This window comes from Ursus americanus, chromosome 9 (genome assembly GCF_024610735.1).
Source record: "Ursus americanus isolate L20-20 chromosome 9, mUrsAme1.1.p, whole genome shotgun sequence".
Taxonomy (NCBI): domain Eukaryota; kingdom Metazoa; phylum Chordata; class Mammalia; order Carnivora; family Ursidae; genus Ursus; species Ursus americanus.
This window is the reverse complement of record NC_142135.1, coordinates 73,887,694-73,912,505: the sequence shown is the minus strand read 5'-3', so window position 1 is coordinate 73,912,505 and position 24,812 is coordinate 73,887,694. Positions and strand designations below refer to the sequence as shown.

Genomic DNA, 24,812 nt, shown 5'->3' with positions numbered 1-24,812 from the left:
ATTCACAGAGATAGTGACATCATGAGTGACCAGAGATGGAAGGCAACCAACTAGAAGTCACCGGAAGCAAGAAGGAACAAGTAACAACCAGGAAAAAACTCTCACCACAGCCCAGGACCTTCAGAGACACTCTTTGGAATGGGACTGAACTTGCTGCAGTCATGTAAGATGAGGACTCAATTATTTTGTTTAGAAATTAATAGCGAAGGGGCATCAAGGTAGCTCAGTCAGTTAAGCATCTGCCTTCTGCTCTGGTTATGATCCTAGAGTCCAGGGATTGAGCCCCACATCAGGTTCCCTGCTCAGAGAGGAGTCTGATTCTCCCTCTCCCTCTGCCACTCCCCTCCCCCTGCTTGTGCTCTCTCTCTCTCTTTCTCACTGTCTCTCAAATGAATAAATAAAATCTTAAAAAAAAAAGAAATTAACAGGGAAGGTGACTCCCAAGGGCTGGAGAGGTATTCAGAGGTACATATAAAGCACAAGTTTTGGGAGAGAAGCCTAATAATGATAATAATTAAGAGTTGATAACCAAATTTGAGATTAAAAGCAATAAGTTTCAATATATTTTCAGATGTGTGACTGGAAATAAGATTTTTAGAATTGAGTTTCCTCTAAAGCAATAATACTACTCCAGAATTCACTGCAATAACAAAATTCTCCTAAGTTATTGCTTTATTAAAGTATAATGTATATCCCTGAGGAACTCTACAATGGCATTATGGCTAACATCGCCATTTAGCTCTCATTTTCATTTGGCATTAATGACTACAACTATGAGATAGATAATTTATAACTCAAAAATATTATGATTAGTCATTCTGGATTGTTTTATTAATGTGTCAAGACACTATGTGCAAATAAGGAATTGACTTTTTGTCTTAATTCCTCCCAAACTGGAATCACTCAAGGCACAGGGTTTTGCTGTTGGAAGGATGATTTAAATAATAGACAGTTCACCCAATGTCCTTTTACAGTGGAGGCTGAGAGTGAGAAAGCACATCAAAAAAAAAAAAAAGGAGAGAGAAAAAGAGAAACAATTAGAAACAAAACCATTTGTTTTCAGAGAGCAATGTGAAAGACTGAGTAAAGAGACAAATGTTCCCTTTACTGTTCCTGCATAATTGCTTGGAACACTTCATATAGTTTTTAGAAAAGTGACAAATCGTCATTTGGAAAGGTCTTTGAAATGAGGATAGGACAAGGTGTTGGAGGGTGCCAGGTTTCAGATGTAAGAAGACAGCTACACAGTTTTGCCCATTTGCTGTTGAACACTTTGCCACGTTGTCTCCAAGGTTCCTACTGCTCTACTTTCTCTGGTTCCGTGTCTGCTCCGTTTAAGGCAAACACAGTCCGGACCCCTCCTTGCTGAAAACAGTCCTGCAAATTGGAATTTTCTAATAGCACGCTTCCTCGATGTGACAGCCAAGATTTGAGATGGGAGAGGAAGGGTTCTCATACCATGTCGTGTCTCAGGAGCACCTAGACGGTTTCCATTAGGGACCACCTGATCTGCCCTGGACACATGCATTGACCAGGCCCATAGGTAATGATTTAACTTCCGCTGCTACCACTTGCTGAGAGCTCTCAGGGGGCCTGTCAGCACCAGCTTTAAGCTACAAGTAGTGAAATAAAGCAATAACTTAGGAGACGTTTAACTGCATCCCACCACCTCTCAGAACAGGCAGGTCTCATTCTCCTGCCAGCCCTTCTGCAAGGGAACTGTGAAGGCAATCACTTGCACAGTAAGGTAAAAGGGCAAAGAGGGTCATGTTTTAAATGCCCATCTCATCCAGAGTGTGCCTTCCTTTCCAAGCCGGGAACAGGTTCATAGATTCAGCGGGTGATGTTCGTTGTGCCTTCTGAGACGCAGACAAAAATGAAATTCTAATACCAGATTATATCAGCAAGAATCTTATGAGCAGCCTCTTCCGTTCTTGGTTATATGGTTCCCAAATTTACCCAACACTTGGGAGGTTTTAAATTCTCTTTTTGCCTTCCTCAAGATAGGTTCCAGGCAAGGGGGGAAAAAGACATTTGAACACAAATCAAAGGAAGCCTGAATTAGCCTCACTGGATGCCGAACATACAGGTACATAAAGTATAACAGACCATCATTTTAGCTGGGGTTGAAGCCACGACGCTTTTCCTCATTGTCAGAGCATAAGGAAGGTACACTAAAAGGAGAATTAGATAAATCATTCGTACAAACTTCATTAAAGGAAACATTTATGTTTTTTCTATATCGAGCAAGCACACACTGGCAACGTTAGAGGGAAGGCAAAAAAATGTAGATGAATGTGAAATAATTGAGAACACAGAGCTTTTAACCTTAAAAAGAGGTCTCACTAGCTCGTAATATGAAAATGCATACCTGACTTTTTTCCTCACACATTGTGTTTTATTTTATTGAGGTATAACTGTCATATAACATTCTATCTGTTTCCAGTATACAACATAATGATTTGATATTTGTATATATTACAAAATAATCACCACAATAAGTCTAGTTAACATCTGTCACCATACGTACTTATAAATTCCTGTTCCTATGATGAGAACTTAATTTTAAGATAAGCAAATGAGCCTCCTGCACATAAAGTCCGGGCGCCTCTCCATCAGCTGTTCTGTACTGGACCCTGGAGCAGGTGAGCGCCTGCACATGAGCCCTTTGGAAGGCATTTCTCAGCTCTCTATGGCCCTGTGGGGCTTGTGGACACATAGGCTTTTAAACCTGGTGTTCTGGGAGCTTGTCTCTCAGGTGCGGGCCTTATAAGTTAGGGTGCCCCATGAGGGGTTCAAATTCTATTCTCTTCAGGGAGAAGCTCAGGTTTTGAGTTTTCTCTCAACTATGGGTCACACTGCCAGGGGTGCAGTTTATGGTAAAATTGTCTGTTAGCCTCCCCTACTTGCTTCGAAACTAATAACATTAGTTTCAGGAGTACCCATAGTGATTCAATAATTCTATACATTATAAATTGTCCTCATGATAAGTGTGGATATGGATTTTTTTTTTCATGTGCTGAATGTGTGGGAGTCACTCAGCTAGCTTTAGGATTTTTTTCAGAGGAAATTGTTTTATGTGTATCTGCAGATTGACTGTGTCCATGGAAGGAGGTGAGTTCAGGATCTTCCAAAACAGCCATTTGAACCAGATCTCCATAACTGATTTTTTTACATGAGAATGGCCATCCTTGAGCGAACAACTTCACTTGAACATCTCAGTAAGCTAAAAAAGACTGGAAAAATGAACAGCAAAAGTTTTTTGGGGGCACCTGGATAGCTCAGTTGGTTAAGCATCTGCCTTCGGCTTAGGTCATGATCCCCAGAGTCTTGGGGTGGAGCCCCCAGACTGAGACCAGGCTCCCTGCTCAGTGGGGAGCCTGCTTCCGCCCCTCCCCATGCTCCTTCTCTCTGGGTCGCTCTCCCTCTCAAATAAATAAATAAAATCTTTTTTAAAAAATAAATAAATAAACAGCAAAAGTTTTTAATCCATTTTAATGGGTGTATTTCAAAATCTAATAGGCAATTAAAGCGTGCTATTTTTTAGATTTTAAATTAATTTAATTTAAAATATTCTAGAACCCACATTAGAAAAGGAAAAATAAAACAGCTGAAATTATTTTTAATAATATAGTTTAATTAATTTAATATAATAAAAATATCATTTCAAGGTGTAATCAATATACAAATTATTAATAAGATATTTTATGCTCTTTCTTCCAAACTAAGTCTTTGAATTTGGTGCATCCATTACACTTACAGCACATCTCAATTTGGACCAGCCACAGCTGTTGTACTCAGTAGCCACTGGCCAGTGGCTACCCTTTTAGACAGTGCAGCCCAGATGACTAAAGCAATCCGTAAAATAACATAGACTTCACTAGTGTTCAAATCTTAGATGCAACTGTTAACTACATTAATTACACAAATGTGTTGCTTTTGTTTAAAATGAACAGAAATAATGATTCCTGACATTGCCATTTTGCAAGCTATAAAGTACATTTGCTTTGAGAATATTCAATTCCATCAGATAAAGAAATTTATAGTTGGTCAAACAGGTACAACTTTTAAGATGGTTTAAATTGATAAGAAGCTAGTAAGCAACAAGTTCATAGAACATAAACAGAAATCACAATGTGTGTTACACGTAAGATAAGTAGTTAATAAATAGATCTTGTGTGTTATATCTAGATAGGTGAAAGTTCCAAGATTTATCTAATATTCATGAGGCACTTCGGTACTAAATATTCATAATACAATAAATATACAAGAGGCACTACCAAAAACCCCAGCGAACAGGATATACTAAATACACATGAGTTCTTAATAATCATGAGGTCTTCATCTGGCAGCTCATTGGCAGCCTATCCTGGCCCCAGGTGATAAGTATTCCGAGAGTATGCCCTATCCTAAGTGTGCTAACTTGCCTTTTTATTTCCTATGCTTCTCACTGTGATTTAAATTGATAGAATAAACCATGTGATTGAGACATTTTAATTTGGTCTATGAGCACTTTTGTTCTGTGACCTCTGGACCAGCTTGCCTGGAAGGGCATTTGAGTGATTTTCCACATACCACAAACAACGCTTCCTCAGCCAATACAGGAAGTGGGTGTGCAACACCACTTCTTCATGAAGTGCAGCTGATAAAATACTGTGAGCATTAAATGAGCCAGAAAGATTTATAAGAATTTGGAAGCCCATATACAAATAAATTCCAGCCAACATTCAATTAGAAATTGATGACAGCCTTATGTAAAAAAACAGATTTTTTAAAAAGATTTGTTTATTTATTTGACAGAGAGAGAGAACAAGCAGGGGGAACAGCAGAGGTAGAAGCAGGCTCTCTGCTGAGCAGGGAGCTGGATGCAGGGCTAGATCCCAGGACCCTGGGATCATGACCTGAGCCAAAGGCAGACACTTAACTGACTGAGCCACCCAGGAGTCCCTGTAAAAAGCAAATTTTGTAGTTTCTTCTCCCCTTCTCTCTTTTTCCTAAACCCCCACCTACCAGCATCTATATGGCATAGTGATTGAGTGCATGGGGATGGAAAACTGTATGGACTCACTTTCCCAGCAAGCTTTGTGAAAGGAAAAACTGTTTTTGTACTCACTCAACACTTCTGACGCCAAATGTATGGGTTTTTTTTCCCACACCTACTTATTCTCTGACATCAGCTGGGTGTCCTACAATTCAATTCTGATACTATTTACCTTAACATCAGATCCCACGGGCTAAGGGCTCGGCCCCACGAGACTGCCCCCCAGCTTCAGATGCCAATCACAGGTGATGAGTCGCCAGGTTAACCACACTTCAGTCCAACTTGGCTGCAAATCAGAGGTTCCCAAGACCCCCTCTTTAACTTTTAATAATTTGCTAGAATAATTCACAGAACTCAGGGAAAGCCTTACTTATATTCACTGGGACATTATATAATAAAGGATACAATAAAGGACACAAATGAACAACCAGATGAAGAGATAGGGAGAGCTCAGTCTGGAAGGGTTCTGAGCACAGGAGCTTCTGCCCCATGGAGTTGGGGTGCACCACCCTCCCAGCATATGGATGTGTTCAACAACCCAGAAGTTCTCTGAAACCTGAGCTGTAGCGTTTACAGCGGCTCCATCATGCATGTGTAAATGGTTATTAACTCATTCTCTAGCTCGTCTCTCCTCCCTACAGGGTGGGGGCTCATGCTGAAATGTCAAAGCTTCTAATCATGGCTTGGTCTTTTTGGTGGCCAGCCCCCATCAGGAGCCCACCAAGAGTTGCCTCATTAGAACAAAGGATGTTTCTATCATCCAAGAAATTCTGACAGATTTAGGAACTCTGTGGAAGATGCTCCTATCACTTCCATCACTCAGGAGATTAAAGAAGTTTTAGGAGCTCTCTGTCAGGAACCGGAGTCCAAGACTAAGTATTAGCAGGAACCAGGACAGAGACATTATATATATTTCTTATTATTTCACACCATGAGATCTTGAGCGAGCTTCTTTACTAAGCTTCAGTTTTGGGGTATGAAATGAAAGCAAAGGTAATAACCATAAAACTGTTGGAAAGATTAAATAATGGAATTTGTATAAACTTCTGGCACTTTAAAAAGTGTATTCCTATTCAAGAACACAAGTGGGCAAACAACATGTTATCTCCATTACTTGAAGTCTTCCTTAATATATTTCAATAAAGTTTTAAAATGTTATCACTAAAGGGTAAATCAATCCTCAGTATACTCACTAGAATGGCGCAAAGTTAAGAGGAGAAATATGGCTGTATCAAGTTTAGAGAGGACTTAAGCAAACCAGGATCCATACATTGCTGGTGGATGTCATACACATTGCCAGAGCCGTTCTGGAACACACTTTAGCTATAGTTTTGAAGTTGAACGTAAACATGCTGTAGAGTCCACCAATTCCAAGTTTGTGCCCTAGAGCCATGGTTCTCACCGTGTGCTCTGGCAGACACTGGGGTCCCTAAAGACATGTTCGAGTGGTCCTCCAGGCAAAATTATCTTCATAATAATTTTAAGACAAATTTGCTTTTTTCACTGCATTGACATTTGCGCTGGATCGATGGTGGGGTAATCACGGTGCTTAGCGCAAATCGAAGCAATGGCACGAACCACACTAGCAGGCATGATGTTCATCATGGCCAAGCGCTTGCAGCTAACAAATAAAAGGTCAGTTTCACATAAGCATTTCACCTCATTGATGAAGGGGTAAAAGTTATTCATTTTACTAAATCTCAGCCCTTCAGTGCATGTCTTTTTAATCGTCTATGTGCCTAACTGGGAAGCATAAAGCACTTACGCTGCATGCAATGGTTTCATTAATCAAAATTCCTTTCAAAACTGAACTAGCTGTTTTCTCATGAAACACTGATTTCATTTGAAAGCATGTTGACACATTTTCAAAAATCACCCGGTGAGCCTGTCACTTAAAAATAAAAGTAACTGATAATATTTGTTGCAAATAATCAAATTGGACCTTTCAAGCAAAAATTAAAACTGTAGAAATTTTGCTTCTGCTACCATGTGCCCTACAGCTCCCCAATATTTAAAGCCTTTTCAAGTGAGATTAGGCATGATATAAATTAATATAATTTTTTTCGTATTGTTAATGAAGCATGTCAACATCTGGAAGATCTGCATACCTCAGTGAACAAATATTTTCAAAATGACTGGTGGATGAAGATAATGTTTGGGTATAAGATCCACTCAAAATGCAATGTACTTTGATGTAATAGAATGTAAAAGGGTTCTTTTAAAAAAGAACCTCCCCTTTAGTTTTGGTGTCATATCAAAATATCCACAATTCTCAAAAAAGTTTTTTAAGATTTTTTCCTTTTACCATGTAAAGCTGGATTTTCTCCATTATACTTCAACCAAAACAACAAATTGCAACTGACTGAATACAGAAATTGATAAGAGAATCCAGCTTCCTTCTGTTCAGACAGATATGAAAGAGATCTGTAAAAATGTAAAACAATGCCACTCCTCTCACTATTTTTTTGTTTTGAAAAATAGTTATTTTCAGGGCACCTGGGTGGCTCCATTGGTTAGGCATCTGACTTCAGCTCAGGTCATGATCTCAGGGTCCTGGGATTGAGCCCCATGTTGGGCTCCCTCTCAGCGAGGAGTCTGCTCGTCCCTCTCCTTCTGCCCCGCCCCCCGTGTGCATGTGCGTGCTCTCTCTCTCTCTCTCTCAAATAAATAAATGAAATCTTTTTTAAAGATTTTAAAAAGTTATTTTCATTAAAATGTTATTCAGGTTAATATGTAACAGATGTAGGATAGTTACTTTAAATGACTTCAATATTTCTAAATCATTCCCGTTCATTTTTGGTATGGTAAATATCAATAGATGCAACCTACATAAACAGAAGTCCTTTCAAGAGCGTAAAATGGTCCTAGAACAAAACGTTGAAGAGCTGCCACCCTGCAGAAATTGTCGCCCTGTGCACAGGAGTTCTAGAAGTGTGTCCACGGCTCCACTGGGTGTAGAAGCAAGAAAATGGAACCAAACCCAATAACCATCAACCAGAGAAAAGATAAGTACATTACGGTATACTTGCCCGTGGGTCCAATGGATCATTATGTAGTAAAGGTTAAAAAAGCAGGAACTCAGCTAAAACCATCCATGTGGATCAATCCTTGGAAAATGATTTATATCTGAAAAATATGTTGCAGATGAATACTTACAATGTGATTCCATTTATATAAATGAAGAATCAGGCAAAACTGAATATATTGATTAGGGAAACTTCTGGAGTAAACCATAAAGAAAAGTGGAACTGCTAAACACAAAATTCAAGGTGGTGGTTACCTTGAAGACTAGGGAGGAGGAGGGGTTACCCAGAGGCCCAGGGCTTCTTAAGCTAATGGGTACAGAGGGGAGGTGCCCAAGTGTTGTTCTTATTATTGTTATATTATTTATTTTTTAAAAAATCTATGTAATAAATGTTGTATATACCCAATTTCGATAAACAAAAATGTTATGGCTCAGAGACAAAGAGACATCAGACCCCATGCAGGCCAAGGGGTTATGTTTGTTCCCAGCACTTTAGCTACATTATTAGGAAGGCAGAAACGCTAATGCCTTCTGCTCGGCTGCCCAGACGGTGGCATTTTCAGGCCCTTGTTGTACAGACAAGTGAGCTAGGTCAGGTGATGCTCCAGGAACAAGGGTAGCCCTGGGTAACAGAAGCAAACCCATGTGACCAGTCACTGAGAACACGTGGAATAAGCACCCTTTGGTGGCTCCTAATATTGGCCACCCCTGTGGTTTAGAGAAAATAAACAGTAGAACAATTATGACCTCAAAGCAGCCTCTTTCCACAGAGAAAGCGGTCCCTTCAGTGTTGTGGAAGGAGGTGCAGTACCGGGCAAGCCCCGCTGGGCTCACCTGCAGGCTGGAGTACTGTGTGGTGAGCAGAACCCCGCCACCCCACCCCCCCTCGCCGGTGGCTTACTCACAGTTTGGACAGATCCAAGAACCTTATTGCCTGCAGCATTTGTTTGAGTTGAGGCCAAAACAGTTAGTTCCTGGGCTGAAAAGCTTTTCTATGAACTCATCAAATGAGCTTTACCTCACATTCTACCAGGCACATTCCAGAGACTTCCAGGCCAGGAGCCACGTCAACAAGGTGCTACCCTCCCGCTCCCTCCTACTCACACTAAGGCCAGGGACAGGAGAGGAGATGTGCAGAGATGGAGTGAGAGGCTAAGGCAGTCTTCAGCATTGCCAAGGTGACCGTGCAGCATGTCCTGGGCTGGGCCAGTGTGTTGGAGCACCTGTCAAGCCTCCTTTCCATGGAAACAACATTGCCTTCCCAATCCCCACTCAGCTGGCTCCCATCTGGACGCTCAGAATCTCAGAGCTTCCCAGAGTGCAGGGCTGGGCCCATTTTACCCGCCTCACTGCTGTCTCATGCTCTGTTATCATGTGCCTTTGTGAACTGTGCCCTGCCTGGTTGCAAAGGAGCTCCTTGTTTTGAGCTGGATAGTCAAAAGAACAAAAAAGGACAAGAAAGTTAGTAAGTGTTGCTTAGCAGCAGAGAATCCAAACAAGCCAGTGTGATTAGAATAGATTATCATGGAAAGGATCATTCCCCGAGATCATGGGGACAAATTACCGATCTCAGATGGGCTAGAGGCAGACAGGCTTGAAAGCAGGGGACAGAATAAAATGAGTGATGGAAATTCTATATAAAAAAAGGAGCAAAACTTTATCTCCTGGTTAAACTCCTCAGATTTTCAGCTGGGACTTTCTCACACATCATGCATGCTGGAAGCCTCAGCTGTTATTGATGCTGTGTGTCTGGTCACACTTCAAGGAATCCAAAAACTGGCAGGGTTTCAAGCACTAAGGGATGGGATTTATTTAACACTTCTACAACCTCTATTTGAAGGTCGTATAAATATTATTGCATGTATTCCTAATAACAGCACTGTGAGGTGGGTACTCTTAATTATAACCCTTTTATGAAAGCAGAAACTGCAGCACAGAGAGGTTAAGTTGTTTACCCTAGGTCACAGAGCTAAGGAGCAGCAAAGCCAGGACTTGAGCCCAGGCTCCACAGCCCAGGCTCTTACCATACCACTTTGGCAAAGGATGGAAAGAAAGTGTGATGATGTGCAGTGAGGGTGGGGGTGGGCAAGCGGTTCCCTGGTGCGACATCAGACATCAGACTTGTACAGGGCACAAGTCCCTGGGTGTTAGGATGCCTGTTTGATGCCCACAAATGCTTCTGACTGTGCCCCCAGATGGTAAACAGTGAGGAACTTCCTGCATGAAGCAAGCGGAGCATATCTGACAAGCTTCACTCGGCTGGACACAAAGACCCTAATCATGAACATGCAGACTCTTTGCCTTCCAGCTGCTGTGACCTGGTAAGGACCCAGGACTTCCACCCTGGCCTTTTGAGCACAGTCATCCCACTCACTCACCCCTGCTGGGAGCCCAAAGCAAACCCCACAGGCGATGCCTGTTCCCAGGTACCCTGTATCTCCTTCCTGATTTTCAGTCTCTGGGCTTCGAGAGCTGAATTTCCTATACATGTCTCCCTGGTTCTTTGAAGATCCATTTAGACTGCATTGCCTAGCTTTTGTGATCTGTCCCCGGTGCCCCATCTTTCCCAGCTCTACCTAACCTCTTAATGACACTGCATCTGCAGAACACCTCCACCCCTCCCCACTGCTGGCCAGGGGCCCCCAAAGCACATTTAAGGAAGCAGAGGAGACAGCTGTGATGTTCTTGAAGATGCTCCAGGTCCCAAGTCTGGGCATGATGGGCTCTATTTTATGTTTATGCTAGAAATTATTACTAGAATATAATGTGTACTTCCTAACTCACCTTAATTTGTCTGTATTATTTACCAGCATAAATAATTGGTCTTTACGAGTTGTTTGCTTATGTGTGAAACTGACGAACAAGGAGCTGTCAGAGCATTTCCAAGAATCTCAAGCCAGAATGAAAGGCTTCGGCCAAGACCCTGTCGTCTTCACTCCACTTTTGTCCGTCCTTGGGTCTTTCGGCTGAAAATTGGAAGGAGGCAGGGACACAACCCAGCCACCCCACACTCTTCTGTCTGTTTGCCCCATTTTTCCTTCTGTGCTGCTGCCAGCTTTTCTTCCTCTATCGTGAAGATTGACTCGACAATTCAGATGATGGCAATCTTCAAAGCACCTCTGAAAGTGTACGAAAGTGCTGCTTTCCACTCTGCTTTCAATTTGTCCAGATGTGCACATAAAAGCAAGCAAGTGAGAGTACAAAGTGTCGTTTTCATGCCATCTCCTTCCCTGAAAGCAAGAGCAGAGGCTTCACTGTGGGTCAAGGTTCTAGAAAAAAACAAACCTGCGATTGGAAATGACATTTCACAATGTTCACCCTCAAATCAGTGACCCAAACAAGGCCATGATATTCAACTCCAGAAACCCATTTTCGTTCATGGAAATTTGTTAAAGAATCCATCTGTGTTTTATCCACCTAAATTAGTGAGCGAAGCAATGTAATTGCTGAGTGGTATTGAGAAAGTGGATATTGGCAGGTAACTGGAAAACAACCATTCAGCTTGAAAATTTAGGTCATGAGAAACTGAATTATGCGTGGTAGTGGCAGAACACCATGCAATATTGAAAGCCTCTCTCATAAGGAGCTGGCCCCACAAACTTGTTGCTGGTTACTAGAGTAAGCAATTGAGCGCCAGCCATGTCAGAACCTGTTATAAGCCCTTCATTCAAATTCACGATTTGTCTTCATAGCAATGCCATCAAATATGCATTATTCACACCATTTTATATTTGGAAAACTCCGCTGGAGAAAGTGTTTTGCCCCAGGAACCACAATGCAGATTACCATCCTTTATAGGAGGCATCATACTAACCCAGCTCACACCTCCTGGACCACCACCTGCCTGTAGAAGGAAGAAAGCAACTCATTCCCTACCTCTTGACCACTTAAAAAAGAGGCCAAGAGGCACCTGGGTGACTCAGTCAGTTAAGCTGGCTGACTCTTGATTTCAGCTCTGGTCATGATCTCAGAATCATGTAATCGAGCCCCTATTAGGCTCCACACTGGGTGCAGAGTCTGCTTGAGATTCTCTCCCTCTCTCTACCCCTGCTCGTGTTTGTGCTCACTCATGTGCTCACTCTCTCTCTCTCAAATAAATAAATAAAATCTTCAAAACAAAAAAAAGAGGCCGACTTTAATTCCACAGTGTGCCTTCTTTTCCATGGCTCAACCTCTCTGCCCACCGTTGTGTAGGTGAGCACCATCTCTTCTGCTCAAGCCCAGGAGTCCTTGGGACCACAGCAGCAGCCCAGCCCAGCCTGCCCCTTCCACATCTCATGGGCACCCTGAAGCCCCTCTTCAGGGACCAGCCCCACCAAGATCTCCCTGAGCTTCTGCAAAGATCTGGGCCCTGGATCTGGGCCCTAGGGAGGGGATCCCTCCCCTCTCTATTGGTGCCTCAGTGATGTGGCTTTCCTTTTTTAAGGATTTTCTCTGAATACAAAAGTAATTAATTTTCATTACAGAAAAATTGGATAGAACATCAATGTTTAGATAGGAAATTAAAATCATTCATAATCCAACCTGTTGGATAAAGATGCTGCTGAACACCAAGATCATCTCTTCCTTGATAGGCTTTTTTATGTTCATTATTCTGCTTCTCGTATACATCATTCACACACAAATTGAGCATCTACTGTTTACCAAGGGGCTGGGTGCAGGGGTAGTGAGTCAGACATCCTGTGAGCTCCCAGCCTTGGGCAACCAAAATGCCCAAAACAAAAACATAATTACAAATTGTCATCAAGTCACTGAGACTACTGTGAAAATACAGGGGAATGCACTAATTAAACTGGGGACCGGGCAGTCATCTGTGGGGAAATCAGTTGGCGCTGAGGAATCTAATACTAAGATAAGATAATGAGCAGTTGTCAACAGGAGAGCAGCAGGAGGCACCTGGAAGGAAGCTCTGGGGGGCAGATTGGGAGAGGAGGCCAATCTCTCACCAGGTCAGCTTTGGGCCTGGGCCCTAGTGGAGCAGGGACACAGGAGAGCCTAAGGCAGGAGTGACATGCCCAGACCCACCCACTCAGAAGTAAACTGGAGAGGGAGCCAAGCAGGGCAAAGGAGTGGGCATGGAGATCAAGAAAAGCAACTGATCCAAAATATGCTTTGTAGGTAAAATTGGGAGGAAAGTAGAAACATAGAAAGAGGAGATTGTGTGATACTCTTACTCAGCCTTAGTTGAAATCATCATTAAAACCTGTAATATTGGTTAAAGAAGGAGGTCATTAGATTGAGGTGTCTTAGCAGCCTATGGGAAGCAAACCACAAGCAAGCCTATAAATGCTTCAAGGTTACAAAATCAAAACCTAAGGAAACCAATCATAAGCAGCCAGCTTGGCTTTCAGCTATAGCTAGCCAATAATTTCCTTTCTTTGCTTTGCTCCTTCTCTGTAAAAGTCCGTCCGCAGCAACTGCTGGTGGAGCCCTCCTAACCACTTTTGATTTGGTGCTGCCTGATTCCAATGGATTTTTGCTCAAATAAATTCTTAATATGTTTAATATGCCTCAGTTTATCTTTTAACAAACCAAAGGCTGCAAGTTCCAAAAATAATTAAGGTGGACATCTATAACCTTGAGGATGCACTGACCTGGCATTTCGGCATGTTTTAAAGAGAAGAGAGAAAGGAGGGGAAAAAGATGGTGGAGACGTAAGAGACCCCTTTTTCAGCTGGTCCCCTGAATCGAGCTGGTTATCTACCAGACCATCCTGAACACTCACGAAATCAGCCTGAGGCGCATCTGGATCTCTACAAACGAACATCTCCAGCGCTAAGTATTGAGGTACAAAGCGGGGAGCCATGAATACACGCACAGATATCAGAAGATAAACGGAAGGGGAAGAGAACCACCACGCTCAGGCCTGGGAAGCAGTAGCCACCTGCACTGGGGACCGGCTGGACTCCCAGACTGGCACCAACGAGAAAGCAGACTGAGACCATGAGCCTGGGGATGCGCGCGTGACCAGACTGAAAACCGGAGCTCCGGAGTGCTCACTGGAACCAGACTGAAACCGGGAGCTCGGGAGCGTACATGCGACCAGACGGAAAACCAGTGCTCCAGAGTGCATGTGAGCAACACTGAAACAGGGAGCTCGGGAATGCAAGTGGGAACGGGGGGCAGCTGGTGGTGTTAGAAGCACAAAGGACAGAGACATGCTGGCCCTGGAAGCGAGGGCTGGGGAGAGTGGCTGTGGGGCACACAACCCCAGACGCTGCAGGGTTTTTAGCAGCACCAACAGAAACAGAGTTAAAGTGGCCAGGAGAGCTCAGTGGAGAGCGGACTGTGATCTCTCTGTTCTGAGACAGAGGCTAGGATACGCCCACTGCTGCTCTGACTCTCAGAAGAGTCACAGAAAACCGCCAGGGCAAGCTGCCAGAGAACAAAAGTACGGAAATACCAGTTCACATTGTGCCCATCCCCATCCCTTCTCACAGGGGATGGGGCAACTCTACACAAACAGGGTTGCCTAAGTATCAGCGCAGCAGGCCCCTCCTGCAGAAGGCAGGCTGAAAAATCAAGAAGCCCACATCCCTAAGGTCCCTATAAAACAAGTGCACACTACTATTGACCTGGGTCCTGGTCAATAATTTGGGCTCTGGGCATCCCCGCAACCTCTCCTCATCAGAATGACGAGGAGGAGAAATCCCCCACAACAAAGAAAAGATATAGAGTCTGTGGCCTCTGCCACAGAACTGATGGATATGGATATAACCATATTGTCAGAAATTGAGTTCAGAGTAACAATGGTCAAGATGATGTATAGACTCAAAAAAAATATTAACAAAAATATTAATGAGAATATAGAATCTCTAAGGTCAGAAATGAGAGCAAATCTGGAAGAAATTAGAAATGCGATGAATCAAATGCAGTCTAAACTAGACGCTCTGACGGCCAGGGTAAATGAGGCAAAGAACGAATTAGTGAATTGGAAGATGGGATGGTAGAAGAGGAAGTTAAAATGGAAACTTGGCTCAAAAATATCCAATCTCAAGAATGTAGATTATGGGAGATTACTGACTCAATGAAATGTTCCAATGTCAGAATCATCAGCATCCCCAAAGGGGTGGAAAAAGAGAGAGGTCTAGAGAGATATTAGAACAAATTGTAGCTGAGAACTTCCCTAATCTGGCAAAGGAAACAACCATTAGTGTCCAAAAAGCAGAGAGGACACCTCCCAAGATCAATGACAAAAGACCTACACCACATCACATAATAGTGTAATTTGCAAATCTTAGATCCAAGGATACAGTATTGAAAGCAGCCAGGGGGAAGAAAATTTTTAAGTACAGAGGGGACAATATCAGAAAAACGTCAGACCTGTCTACAGAGACCTGGCAGGCCAGGAAGGGTTGGCAGGGTATTTTCAAAGCTCTATCTGAGAAGAACATGCAGCCAAGGATCATTTATCCAGCTAGGATGTCATTCAGAATTGATGGAGAGATAAGGACCTTCCAAGATTGGCAGAAACTGAAGGAATTTGTGACCACCACCAAGCCAGACCTACATGAGATATTAAGGGGGGGTTCTATAAAAGTAAAAAGTCCCCAAGAGTAATACAGAACAGAAATTTACAATCTATAGAAACAAAGACTTCACAGGCAACATGACATCATTAAAACATATCTCTCAATAATCACTCTCAATGTGAATGGCCTAAATGTCCCCATAAAATGCCACAGGGTGGCAGATTGGATAAAAAGACATGACCCATCCATTTGCTGTCTACAAGAGACTCATCTTGAACCTAAAGATACATCCAGACTGAAAGTGAAGGAATGGAAAACCATTTTTCATGCCAATGGACCTCAAAAGAAAGCTGGGGTAGCAATTCTCATATCAGACAGATTAAATTTTAAACTAAAGACTGTAGTTAGAGATACAGAAGGACACTATATTATTCTTAAAGGATGTATCCAACAAGTGGATATGACAATTATAAATAGCTATGCCCCCAATAGGGGAGCAGAGAGATACAAAACCCAACTCTTAACCAGAATAAAGAGACATATAGATAATAATACATTAATAGTAGGGGACCTCAACACTCTGCTCTCAGCAATAGACAGATCACCTAAGCAGAAAATCAACAAAGAAACAAGTGCTTTGAATGACATACTAGACCACATGGACCTCATAGATATATACAGAACACTACACCCAGAACAACAAAATATTCATTCTTTTCGATTGCACATGGAACTTTCTCCAGAATAGACCATATACTGAGTCACAAAACAGGTCTCAACTGATACCAAAAGACTGAGATTATTCCCTGCATATTCTCAGACCACAATGCTTTGAAACTGGAACTAAATCACAAGGAAAAATTTGGAAGAAACTCAAACACTTGGAAACTAAGAACCAGCCTGCTCAAGAAAGATTGGGTAAACCAGGGAATTAAGAAAGAGATTAAACAATTTTTGGAGACCAATGAAAATGAAAACACATCAGTCCAAAACCTATGGGACACTGCAAAGGCAGTCCTAAGGGGAAAATACATAACCATCCAAGCCTCACTCAAAAGAATAGAAAAATCTAAAATGCGGTTTTTATATGCTTACCTCACGAAACTGGAGCTGGAACAGAAGAACAGGCCTAACCCATGCACAAGAAGGCAGGTGATCAAGATTAGAGCAGAGATCAATGAATTAGAAACCAGGAGCACAGTAGAGCAGATCAACAGAACTAGAAGCTAGTTCTTTGAAAGAATAAATATGATCGATCAGCCACTGGCCAGACTTATTCAAAAGAATAGAGAAATGACCCAAATTAATAAAATTATGAATGAAAGGGGAGAGATCATGACCAACACCAATGAAATAGGAAGGATCATTAGAAACTTGTATCAACAGCTTTATGCCAATAAATTAAGCATCTTGGAAGAAATGGATGACTTCTTGGAAACCTATAAACTACCAAGACTGAATCAGGAAGAAATTGATTATTTAAATAGACCAATTAATTATGAAGAGATTGAAGCAGTGATCAGAAACCTCCCCAAAAACAAGAGTCCAGGGCCTGACGGATTCCCCGGGGAATTCTACCAAACATTCAAAGAAGAAAAAATACCTATTCTCCTGAAGCTGTTTCAAAAAATAGAAACAGAAGGAAAGCTACCAAACTCATTCTATGAGGCCAGTATTACCTTGATCTCCAAACCAGGCAAAGACCTTATCAAAAAGGAGAATTACAGACGCCAAAATGGACGCCAAAATTCTCAACAAGATCCTAGCTAATAGGATCCGACAGTACATTAAATGATTATCCATCATGACCAAGCGAGATTCATCCCTGGGATGCAAGGGTGGTTCAACATTCGCAAATCGATCAGTGTGATAGATCATATCAACAAGAAAAGAGTCAACAACCATATGATCCTCTCAATTGATGCAGATAAAGCATTTGACAAAATACAGCATCCTTTCCTGATTAAAACCCTTCAGAGTGTAGGCATAGAGGGTACATTCCTCAATTTCATTAAAACCATCCATGAAAAGCCTACAGCAAATATCATTCTCAATGGGGAAAAGCTGGAAACCATTCCCTTAAGATCAGGAACACGACAAGGATGCCCATTCTTGCCATTATTATTCAACATGGCACTAGAAGTCCTTGCAACAGCAATCAGACAACAAAAAGGGATAAAAGGTATCCAAATCGGCAGAGGAAGTTGAACTGTCTCTCTTCGCAGATGACGTGATACTCTAAATGGAAAACCCAAAAGACTCCACTCCCAAACTACTAGAACTTATAGAGCAATTCAATAATATGCAGGATACAAAATCAATGCTCAGAAATCAGTTGCATTTCTATACACAGACAATGAGACTGAAGAAAGAGAAATTAGGGAATCCATTCCATTTACAATAGCACCAAAAACCATACGTTACCTTGGAATTAACTTAACCAGAGACGTAAAGGAACTATATTCTAGAAACTACAGATCACTCATGAAAGACATTGAAGAAGACACAAAAAGATGGAAAAATATTGCATGCTTGTGGATCGGAAGAATAAACATAGTTAAAATGTCTATGCTACCCAGAGCAATCTACACTTTCAATGCCATCCCAATCAAAATACCAATGACATTTTTCAAAGAGCTGGAACAAACAGCCCTTAAATTTGTGTGGAACCAGAAAAGGCCCCGAATCGCCAAGGAACTGTTGAAAAGGAAAAACAAAGCTGGGGGCATCACAATGCCGGATTTCAAGCTGTACTACAAAGCTGTGATCACAAAGACAGCATGGTACTGGCACAAAAACAGACACATAGACCAATGGAACAGAATAGAGAACCCAGAAATGGACCCTCGGCTCCGTGGGCAACTAATCTTCGACAAAGCAGGAAAAAACATCCAGTGGAAAAAAGACAGTCTCTTCAATAAATGGTGCTGGGAAAATTGGACAGCTATATGCAAAAGAATGAAACTTGACCACTCTCTCACACCATACACAAAGATAAACTCCAAATGGATGAAAGACCTCGATGTGAGACAGGAATCCATCAAAATCCTTGACGAGAACATAGGCTGCAACCTCTGTGACATCAGCCACAGAAACTTTTTTCATGACACATCTCCAAAAGCAAAGGAAACAAGAGAAAAAATGAACTTGTGGGACTTCATCAAGATAAAAAGCTTCTGCACAGCCATGTAAACAGTCAAAAAAACTAAGAGGCAGCCCACAGAATGGGAGAAGGTATTTGCAAATGACACTACAGATAAAAGTCTGGTATCCAATATGTAAAAAAGAACTTCTCAAACTCAATACACAAGAAACAAATAATCAAATCAAAAAATTGGCAGAAGATATGAACAGACACTTTTCCAATGAAGACATACAAATGGCTAACAGACACATGAAAAAATTTCATCAGGGAAATTCAAATCAAAACCACATTGAGATACCACCTTACACAACTTAGAATGGCAAAAATTGACAAGGCAAGAAACAACAAGTGTTGGAGAGGATGTGGAGAAAGGGAATCCCTCTTACATTGTTGGTGGGAATGCAAGTTGGTACAGTCACTTTGGAAAACATGGTGGAGTTCCCTTAAAAAGTTAAAAATTGAGCTACCCTATGATCCAGCAATTTCACTACTGGGTATTTACCCCAAAGATACAGACGTAGTGAAGAGAAGGGCCATATGCACCCCAATGTTCATAGCAGCATTGTCCACAATAGCTAAATTGTGGAAGGAGCCGAGATGCCCTTCAACAGATGACTGGATTAAGAAGCTGTGGTCCGTATATACAATGGAATGTTACTCAGCCATCAGAAAGAATGATCACCCATCATTTGCAGCAACATGGACGGGACTGGAGGAGATTATGCTAAGTGAAATAAGTCAAGCAGAGAAAGACAATTATCATATGGTTTCACTCATTTATGGAACATAAGATATAGCAGGAAGATCGGTAGAAGGAAGGGAAGAATGAAGGGGGGGGTAAACAGAAGGGGGAATGAACCATGAGAGACTGTGGACTCTGGGAAACAAACTGAGAGCTTCAGAGGGGAGGGAGCTGGGGCACTGGGATAGGCCAGTGATGGGTATTAAGGAGGGCACATATTGCATGGTGCACTGGGTGTTATACGCAAATAATGAATCATGGAACACTACCTCATAAACTAAGGTATACTGTATGGTGACTAACATAACATAATAAAAAATTATTACAAAAATTTTTTTTCAAAAAAATAAGAAAGAAGAGAGAACTGGAGACAGAACAGGCTGATAATTATCAGATTCACCAAGACAGGTGATGATTCTTTGAAGTCACGTTTATTTGTACTTTTCACCAAAAAACGGAGTGACTGACTTACAATAAATACTCCTGTGAGCTTATAGCCTAGCCAAAATGGTTAATTATTATAAAACCTTTGGTCTTGAGATGATAACACCTGTTGTACTTGTGAGAAATTGTGTTTATTTATTGTACGGGTATTGTCAACACTTACAGTTACTTATCAAACATGTGGTAGATAATTCAACTTTGACATTATTGGCCTTGTTTTAATTGGCCCAAATAACAGAATAAAATGTATAGATTTTCTTTGAGGTATGAAAAATAATTTGTAATGCTTCTTTCTCCCTAACATCAGTTCTATAAGTAAAATTAAATTGTAATAATAGCAGTTTCAATTTCAAATACAGTGCGAAATCTGGACTTGTTTTTCCTATAAATACATGTATATAGGCATATATAAATTCACATCATTGAAATTACAATGTATATTTTTATTCTTTTTTTTGCCTAAAATGTCATCAAAAGTTGCCTTATATCATTAAGAATTCTTCAACAAATTTCCAGTGGCTGTGTAGTATCCTAGCATACAGATGTCTCTTAAATGATGTATTAATTTTCCTATTAATTATTTGGATTTTTTTCAATCTATTAGGATAGTTATTCCATGAACAGCTATGATGAATCTCTGTAAGCATCACTTACGATTTCCTTAAAAGGGACTCCCATAAATGGAGTGACAATGAAAGGGTGTAAGCATTTTTAAAGATCTGGAAACATACTACTAGATTGGGTCACTAATCACCCCCACCCCACCACAGCGGGCAGAGTCAATTCCCTGTTCTCCTGCCTTCTCTGCCTTCCTCCACTGGGCCTGTACTTCCTAACCATTCCTGAGAAGGCTGAAGCATGCTCTTCAGCCTGTGTCTTATAATATTGTTTTAATCACACTGAGTCCTGAACGGCATCATCTCTCCTGAGCATCATCGGTTACTCTCATGCCAACAGCAGACAGACCTGCCACCCCTTCTCAGGGGCCCCCACTGCCACCTGCATTCAGACATGTAAAGTCTAGCTGCCTTTTTTTCAACCCTCTCCAGCATCTTTCCCGAGGTGACATCAACCATCTATTCTTCTCTCGAATAAATTACTGTGTCCTGAGGCAGGAATTAGGGATGGTTTCTGAGGCTACTGAAGCACACCTCTCCAGGACTGCAGCCGTTTTGGGGGTGCTAGAGTCCCTTAACCCAAGACAGAGACTCCTTGCTGGAGTTAGCACATGACATTGTCACCCCATGGAGACCAGGCCCAGTCCCGCACTGACCCTGACCACAGGAGAATCCAGCACCTTCCCAGGAGCACTCCACTCCATTCCTGTTGTCATTTTCTGAACAGAACTGGACAGGTGAGGTTTCTGACGCTGATGGGTCTGTGGGCCTTGACTTGTCCACAAATATTCTGGATATTCTGACACCAAAACCCTTCAGACCCCCCACCTCACATTATTCTCAGTGGCAGATATAGGGAACTTCACCAACTTCTGGAAATATATGCTTGTCCACTGGGGGCAGTGGCTGATCCTGGGGCATGAAGGGACCCAGGCTTTTCCCACAGAGATGTTCTGAGTTCTCTTGCCTAGCTGTGACTACAAATGGCCAGGAAAAACATCCCCAACCTGACAAGGACCCGGTTCCCATGGGGAGGAATGTCTGGGTCATATAATCAGGCACACAACTGAGGCAGCAAGGGTGGCCCCTAAGTGTAGGGAGCATCTAGGACTAGTAATGGAGAAAGAAGTTAATCACTATCAACTGTGCTCCAAGGCCAAATGCAGCCGCAGAGGCTCTCATCTCTCTGACTAATGTACCTCTGTGGTTTCCCCTCAGCAAGAGAGACCCATGGGAATTCTGTTCCCCACACACACATGGGAACATGGATCTGACTGGCACAGGGTGGTCTGTGGCAGACCTAGATGAACTACCCGGTTTTCCTCCAGGGATAGCATGCAGCGCAGTTTTGGGGAGTAGGGTGAGTAGATGGCATCCAATTCTCTCTGCCAGGGCCTGGCTTAGCCACAAAGAGCCAGTGTCACAGTCCTCCCCAGGACCCACAGGGTGACGCAGAGGTATAAGGGCCTAGGCATTTGGGCTCTGCTGGCTCTAGCTGCCCTGGTGGGAAGGCAGGGCTGTGAGGGTCCTACATCATGTCCCACCTTCCTCCACTGCCGCAGTGGCCCCCTCCCTTCCTTTCATAGCTGTGGCTCCATAATAAATACCTTTCACCCCAAATTCTGTCTCAGTGACTACTCTCAGATAATCTGACCTGCAGTGGTGAGACATGACCCAAACAAGAATTATAATCTACTTATGGAAAACTGGACAAAGGAAAGAAAGAGAAAAGGAAAACAAGAAAGCAAGAGATGGAAGGAGAGAAGCAAAGAAAGAGAAAAAAAAGAAACAGAATGAGAGAAAGAAATCAAGAAAACAAAAGAGCAAGCAAGGAAAAGAGAAAGATAAAGTAGGAAAAAAAGAGAAAGAGAAAGAAAGAAAGAAAGAAAGAAAGAAAGAAAGAAAGAAAGAAAGAAAGAAAGAAAGAAAGAAAGAAAGAAAAAGAGAGAAAGAAAGAAGAAAGACAAGGCGAGAGGAGAGGAAAGGAAAGGAAGGGAAGGGGTAGAAGGAGAGGAAATTAGTTAGTTAGTTACTTAGCTCTAGTCTTATTTCTCTCATAAGAGAGTGTAACCAATAACTTAAGTAACCAGTCCAAGTGACCTAGTTTCAAGCAGGCAAGCCCCATCTGTCTGGCGGGAGACTGCGCCATCCCTGCCTGGAGACTGCTATGCCGCCCCAACAGCACCATTAGCACACAGGACTCGTGACAGGAGCTGGAACACAGCATCCTTCACCTGCACCTCGCTGATGCCCGGGGACAGTCATCTATTGCTTTGGGCCTCGGTTTCTTTATCATCGAAATGAAGGCATCTAGAAGTCTATCTTATTACTTTCTGTTCTAATGCTCAGGAGATTTGGGAGATTTGGGTAACAAAATTTCTGCCTGATGCATTATCAAGCCCAGCGGCTACCATCAAGGACATGGAAATGCTCAGTTTCAAAAGTCCATAAAAACCCCCAAAATAGTGGGTAAGATTGTGAGTGTGTGTCTTTTTTGCACTTTTCTGGGAAAAGGATCCCGAAATTCACCATATTCTTAAAGGGATCTATGAAACCACAAAACACTGAGAATCTCTGACTTAGATACACACATTCTACGTCTTTACTAAATGGGTTGGATTGCCTTCAATAGATGTGTATATAAACAACAGATGTGCACAGCACAGATGAAGAGACAGTTGTGAAGTCTCCTCGAGGTGGGAAAGAAGAATCAGAGGGGAATGGAACAGCTGACGTCAGAGGGGTCCCTATCCTTCCAGCTACAGCCCCAGAGTGACAGGAAAGCACCCAAGCTTCTCACAAACCCCTCTCTGACCCTCTAGAGGGAAAGTTCACTTATTCAACAAATAATTTTTGAAGCATGCTGTGTGTCAAGCAAATGAAGGAAAAAATGAGCACAAAATGAGACTCTATCACAGGGACTTAGCAAGGGAGGCTGCCGAGGTGGCCTTCTTAACAAGACAAAGGGGACGCAGAGTGATGGTGTGGGATGCTGGGCAGAGACAGGAAACTGCAGGCTCATTTCAGCAGATGGCATCACAGATAGGAAGAGATGTCCAAGCAACAGCAACTCCAGGAGAAAGAGAAGAGGAAACTCTGAACTGACCAGAAAAGCATCAATTAACTGATTTGACCCAAATTCAACTTTCTGTCATCAGTAGAAGGTCTCAAAACAGAACGGAGTCAAGTTCTTTTAAAAATGCAGAATTTGTGCCCTCAAGAGGCCGAATTGGTGCAGACCTTCACCCTGCTCCTTTTCCAGTCCTCACAGAGCTTAACTTTCAGCAATCTAAATCTGAATCAGAGATTCTCGTTGCACAAGAGAAATGTGAGTCCCAGGAATGTCAAATGATTTGCCCAAGGTACTTTTAATGACACAGCAAGAGCCTATCATTCAAAACATAACTGTCTAATGCATGGTATCTGCAAGACAATTCATTCCCTCCCCAGAGCACACAAAACATAGCCTACCTCCTAGTTCAGAGATGTACCTCATACCATGCTTCTCTCAGCACTGTGAACAAAACCAAAACCTAACAATGGAGTTCACTCTTCAGATTGTGATTCGATTGTCTGTCAAAGTCTGACATTTAGCAGACATTTAATGACTGTGTTAAGGAACGAGTGAATGAATTTCATACAAAGTATCTGTAACTTTTCCTCTTTTCAGACCTTTATTCCATACACAGCCCTGATATCTGAGTGTCAGTCTACACTACAAACTGACTAATTTCCAAATCAGCTGATTTTTCTGCCTCACTCTGCGATATATCTGAATTCAGAGCATCCCAGTATTGACCAAAGTTCTGTTTCTTATGTCATCTTCACTCTTCATGGAAATATATGTAAGACAGGGAATGTCAGAAACCCCTACATGGGTTTCTGGAACTTTGATGAGAAAAGCTTCACCAACACCAGCATCTCAGATTGCCCCTGTGTTTCATGACGGGGTTGAAAGGGGTTGTGGGAAAGAACAGTCATGACTTCCAAGGTATGGCCCATGTGAAGGGTGCTGTATACAGATGAAAGTGGATGCTGAGACCACCGTTTGCTTCCTCCTTACCACAAACTGATGATGACCTTTCATCTGTTGCTGTGCTGTCCTGGTCTGGATTCTCTTCTGTGGGTTCCATGGTGCCCCACCCAGACAGTTTGGCCTGCTCTTGTCTGGAATGCCCATTTCTAAGTGATGCATTCTTTTCAAGGCACCATTTTTTAATAGTTGCATTTTGGCTAGATGATCCCAAGAGTGGTTGTGTAGGGTGACAATACTAGCTCTTGCTCCCAAGTGGGTGGGCAAGGTCTCATCCTTCTGGGATCAGAGTT

General features: G+C 42.3%; 1 long non-coding RNA gene across 1 annotated transcript in view; it reads right to left on the bottom strand.

Moving 5' to 3' along the window:
- Window positions 1-3,676: 3,676 nt before the first annotated feature.
- LOC148109497 (uncharacterized) overlaps window positions 3,677-24,812 on the bottom strand; it is a 35,292-nt gene continuing 14,156 nt past the window's right edge. Inside the window, exons 2-3 of the long non-coding RNA XR_015725845.1 lie at window positions 10,851-11,296; window positions 3,677-8,167 (exon numbers count right to left, since the gene is read on the bottom strand). This is a non-coding gene — a long non-coding RNA (uncharacterized LOC148109497). The remainder of the gene's footprint in view (window positions 8,168-10,850; window positions 11,297-24,812) is intronic.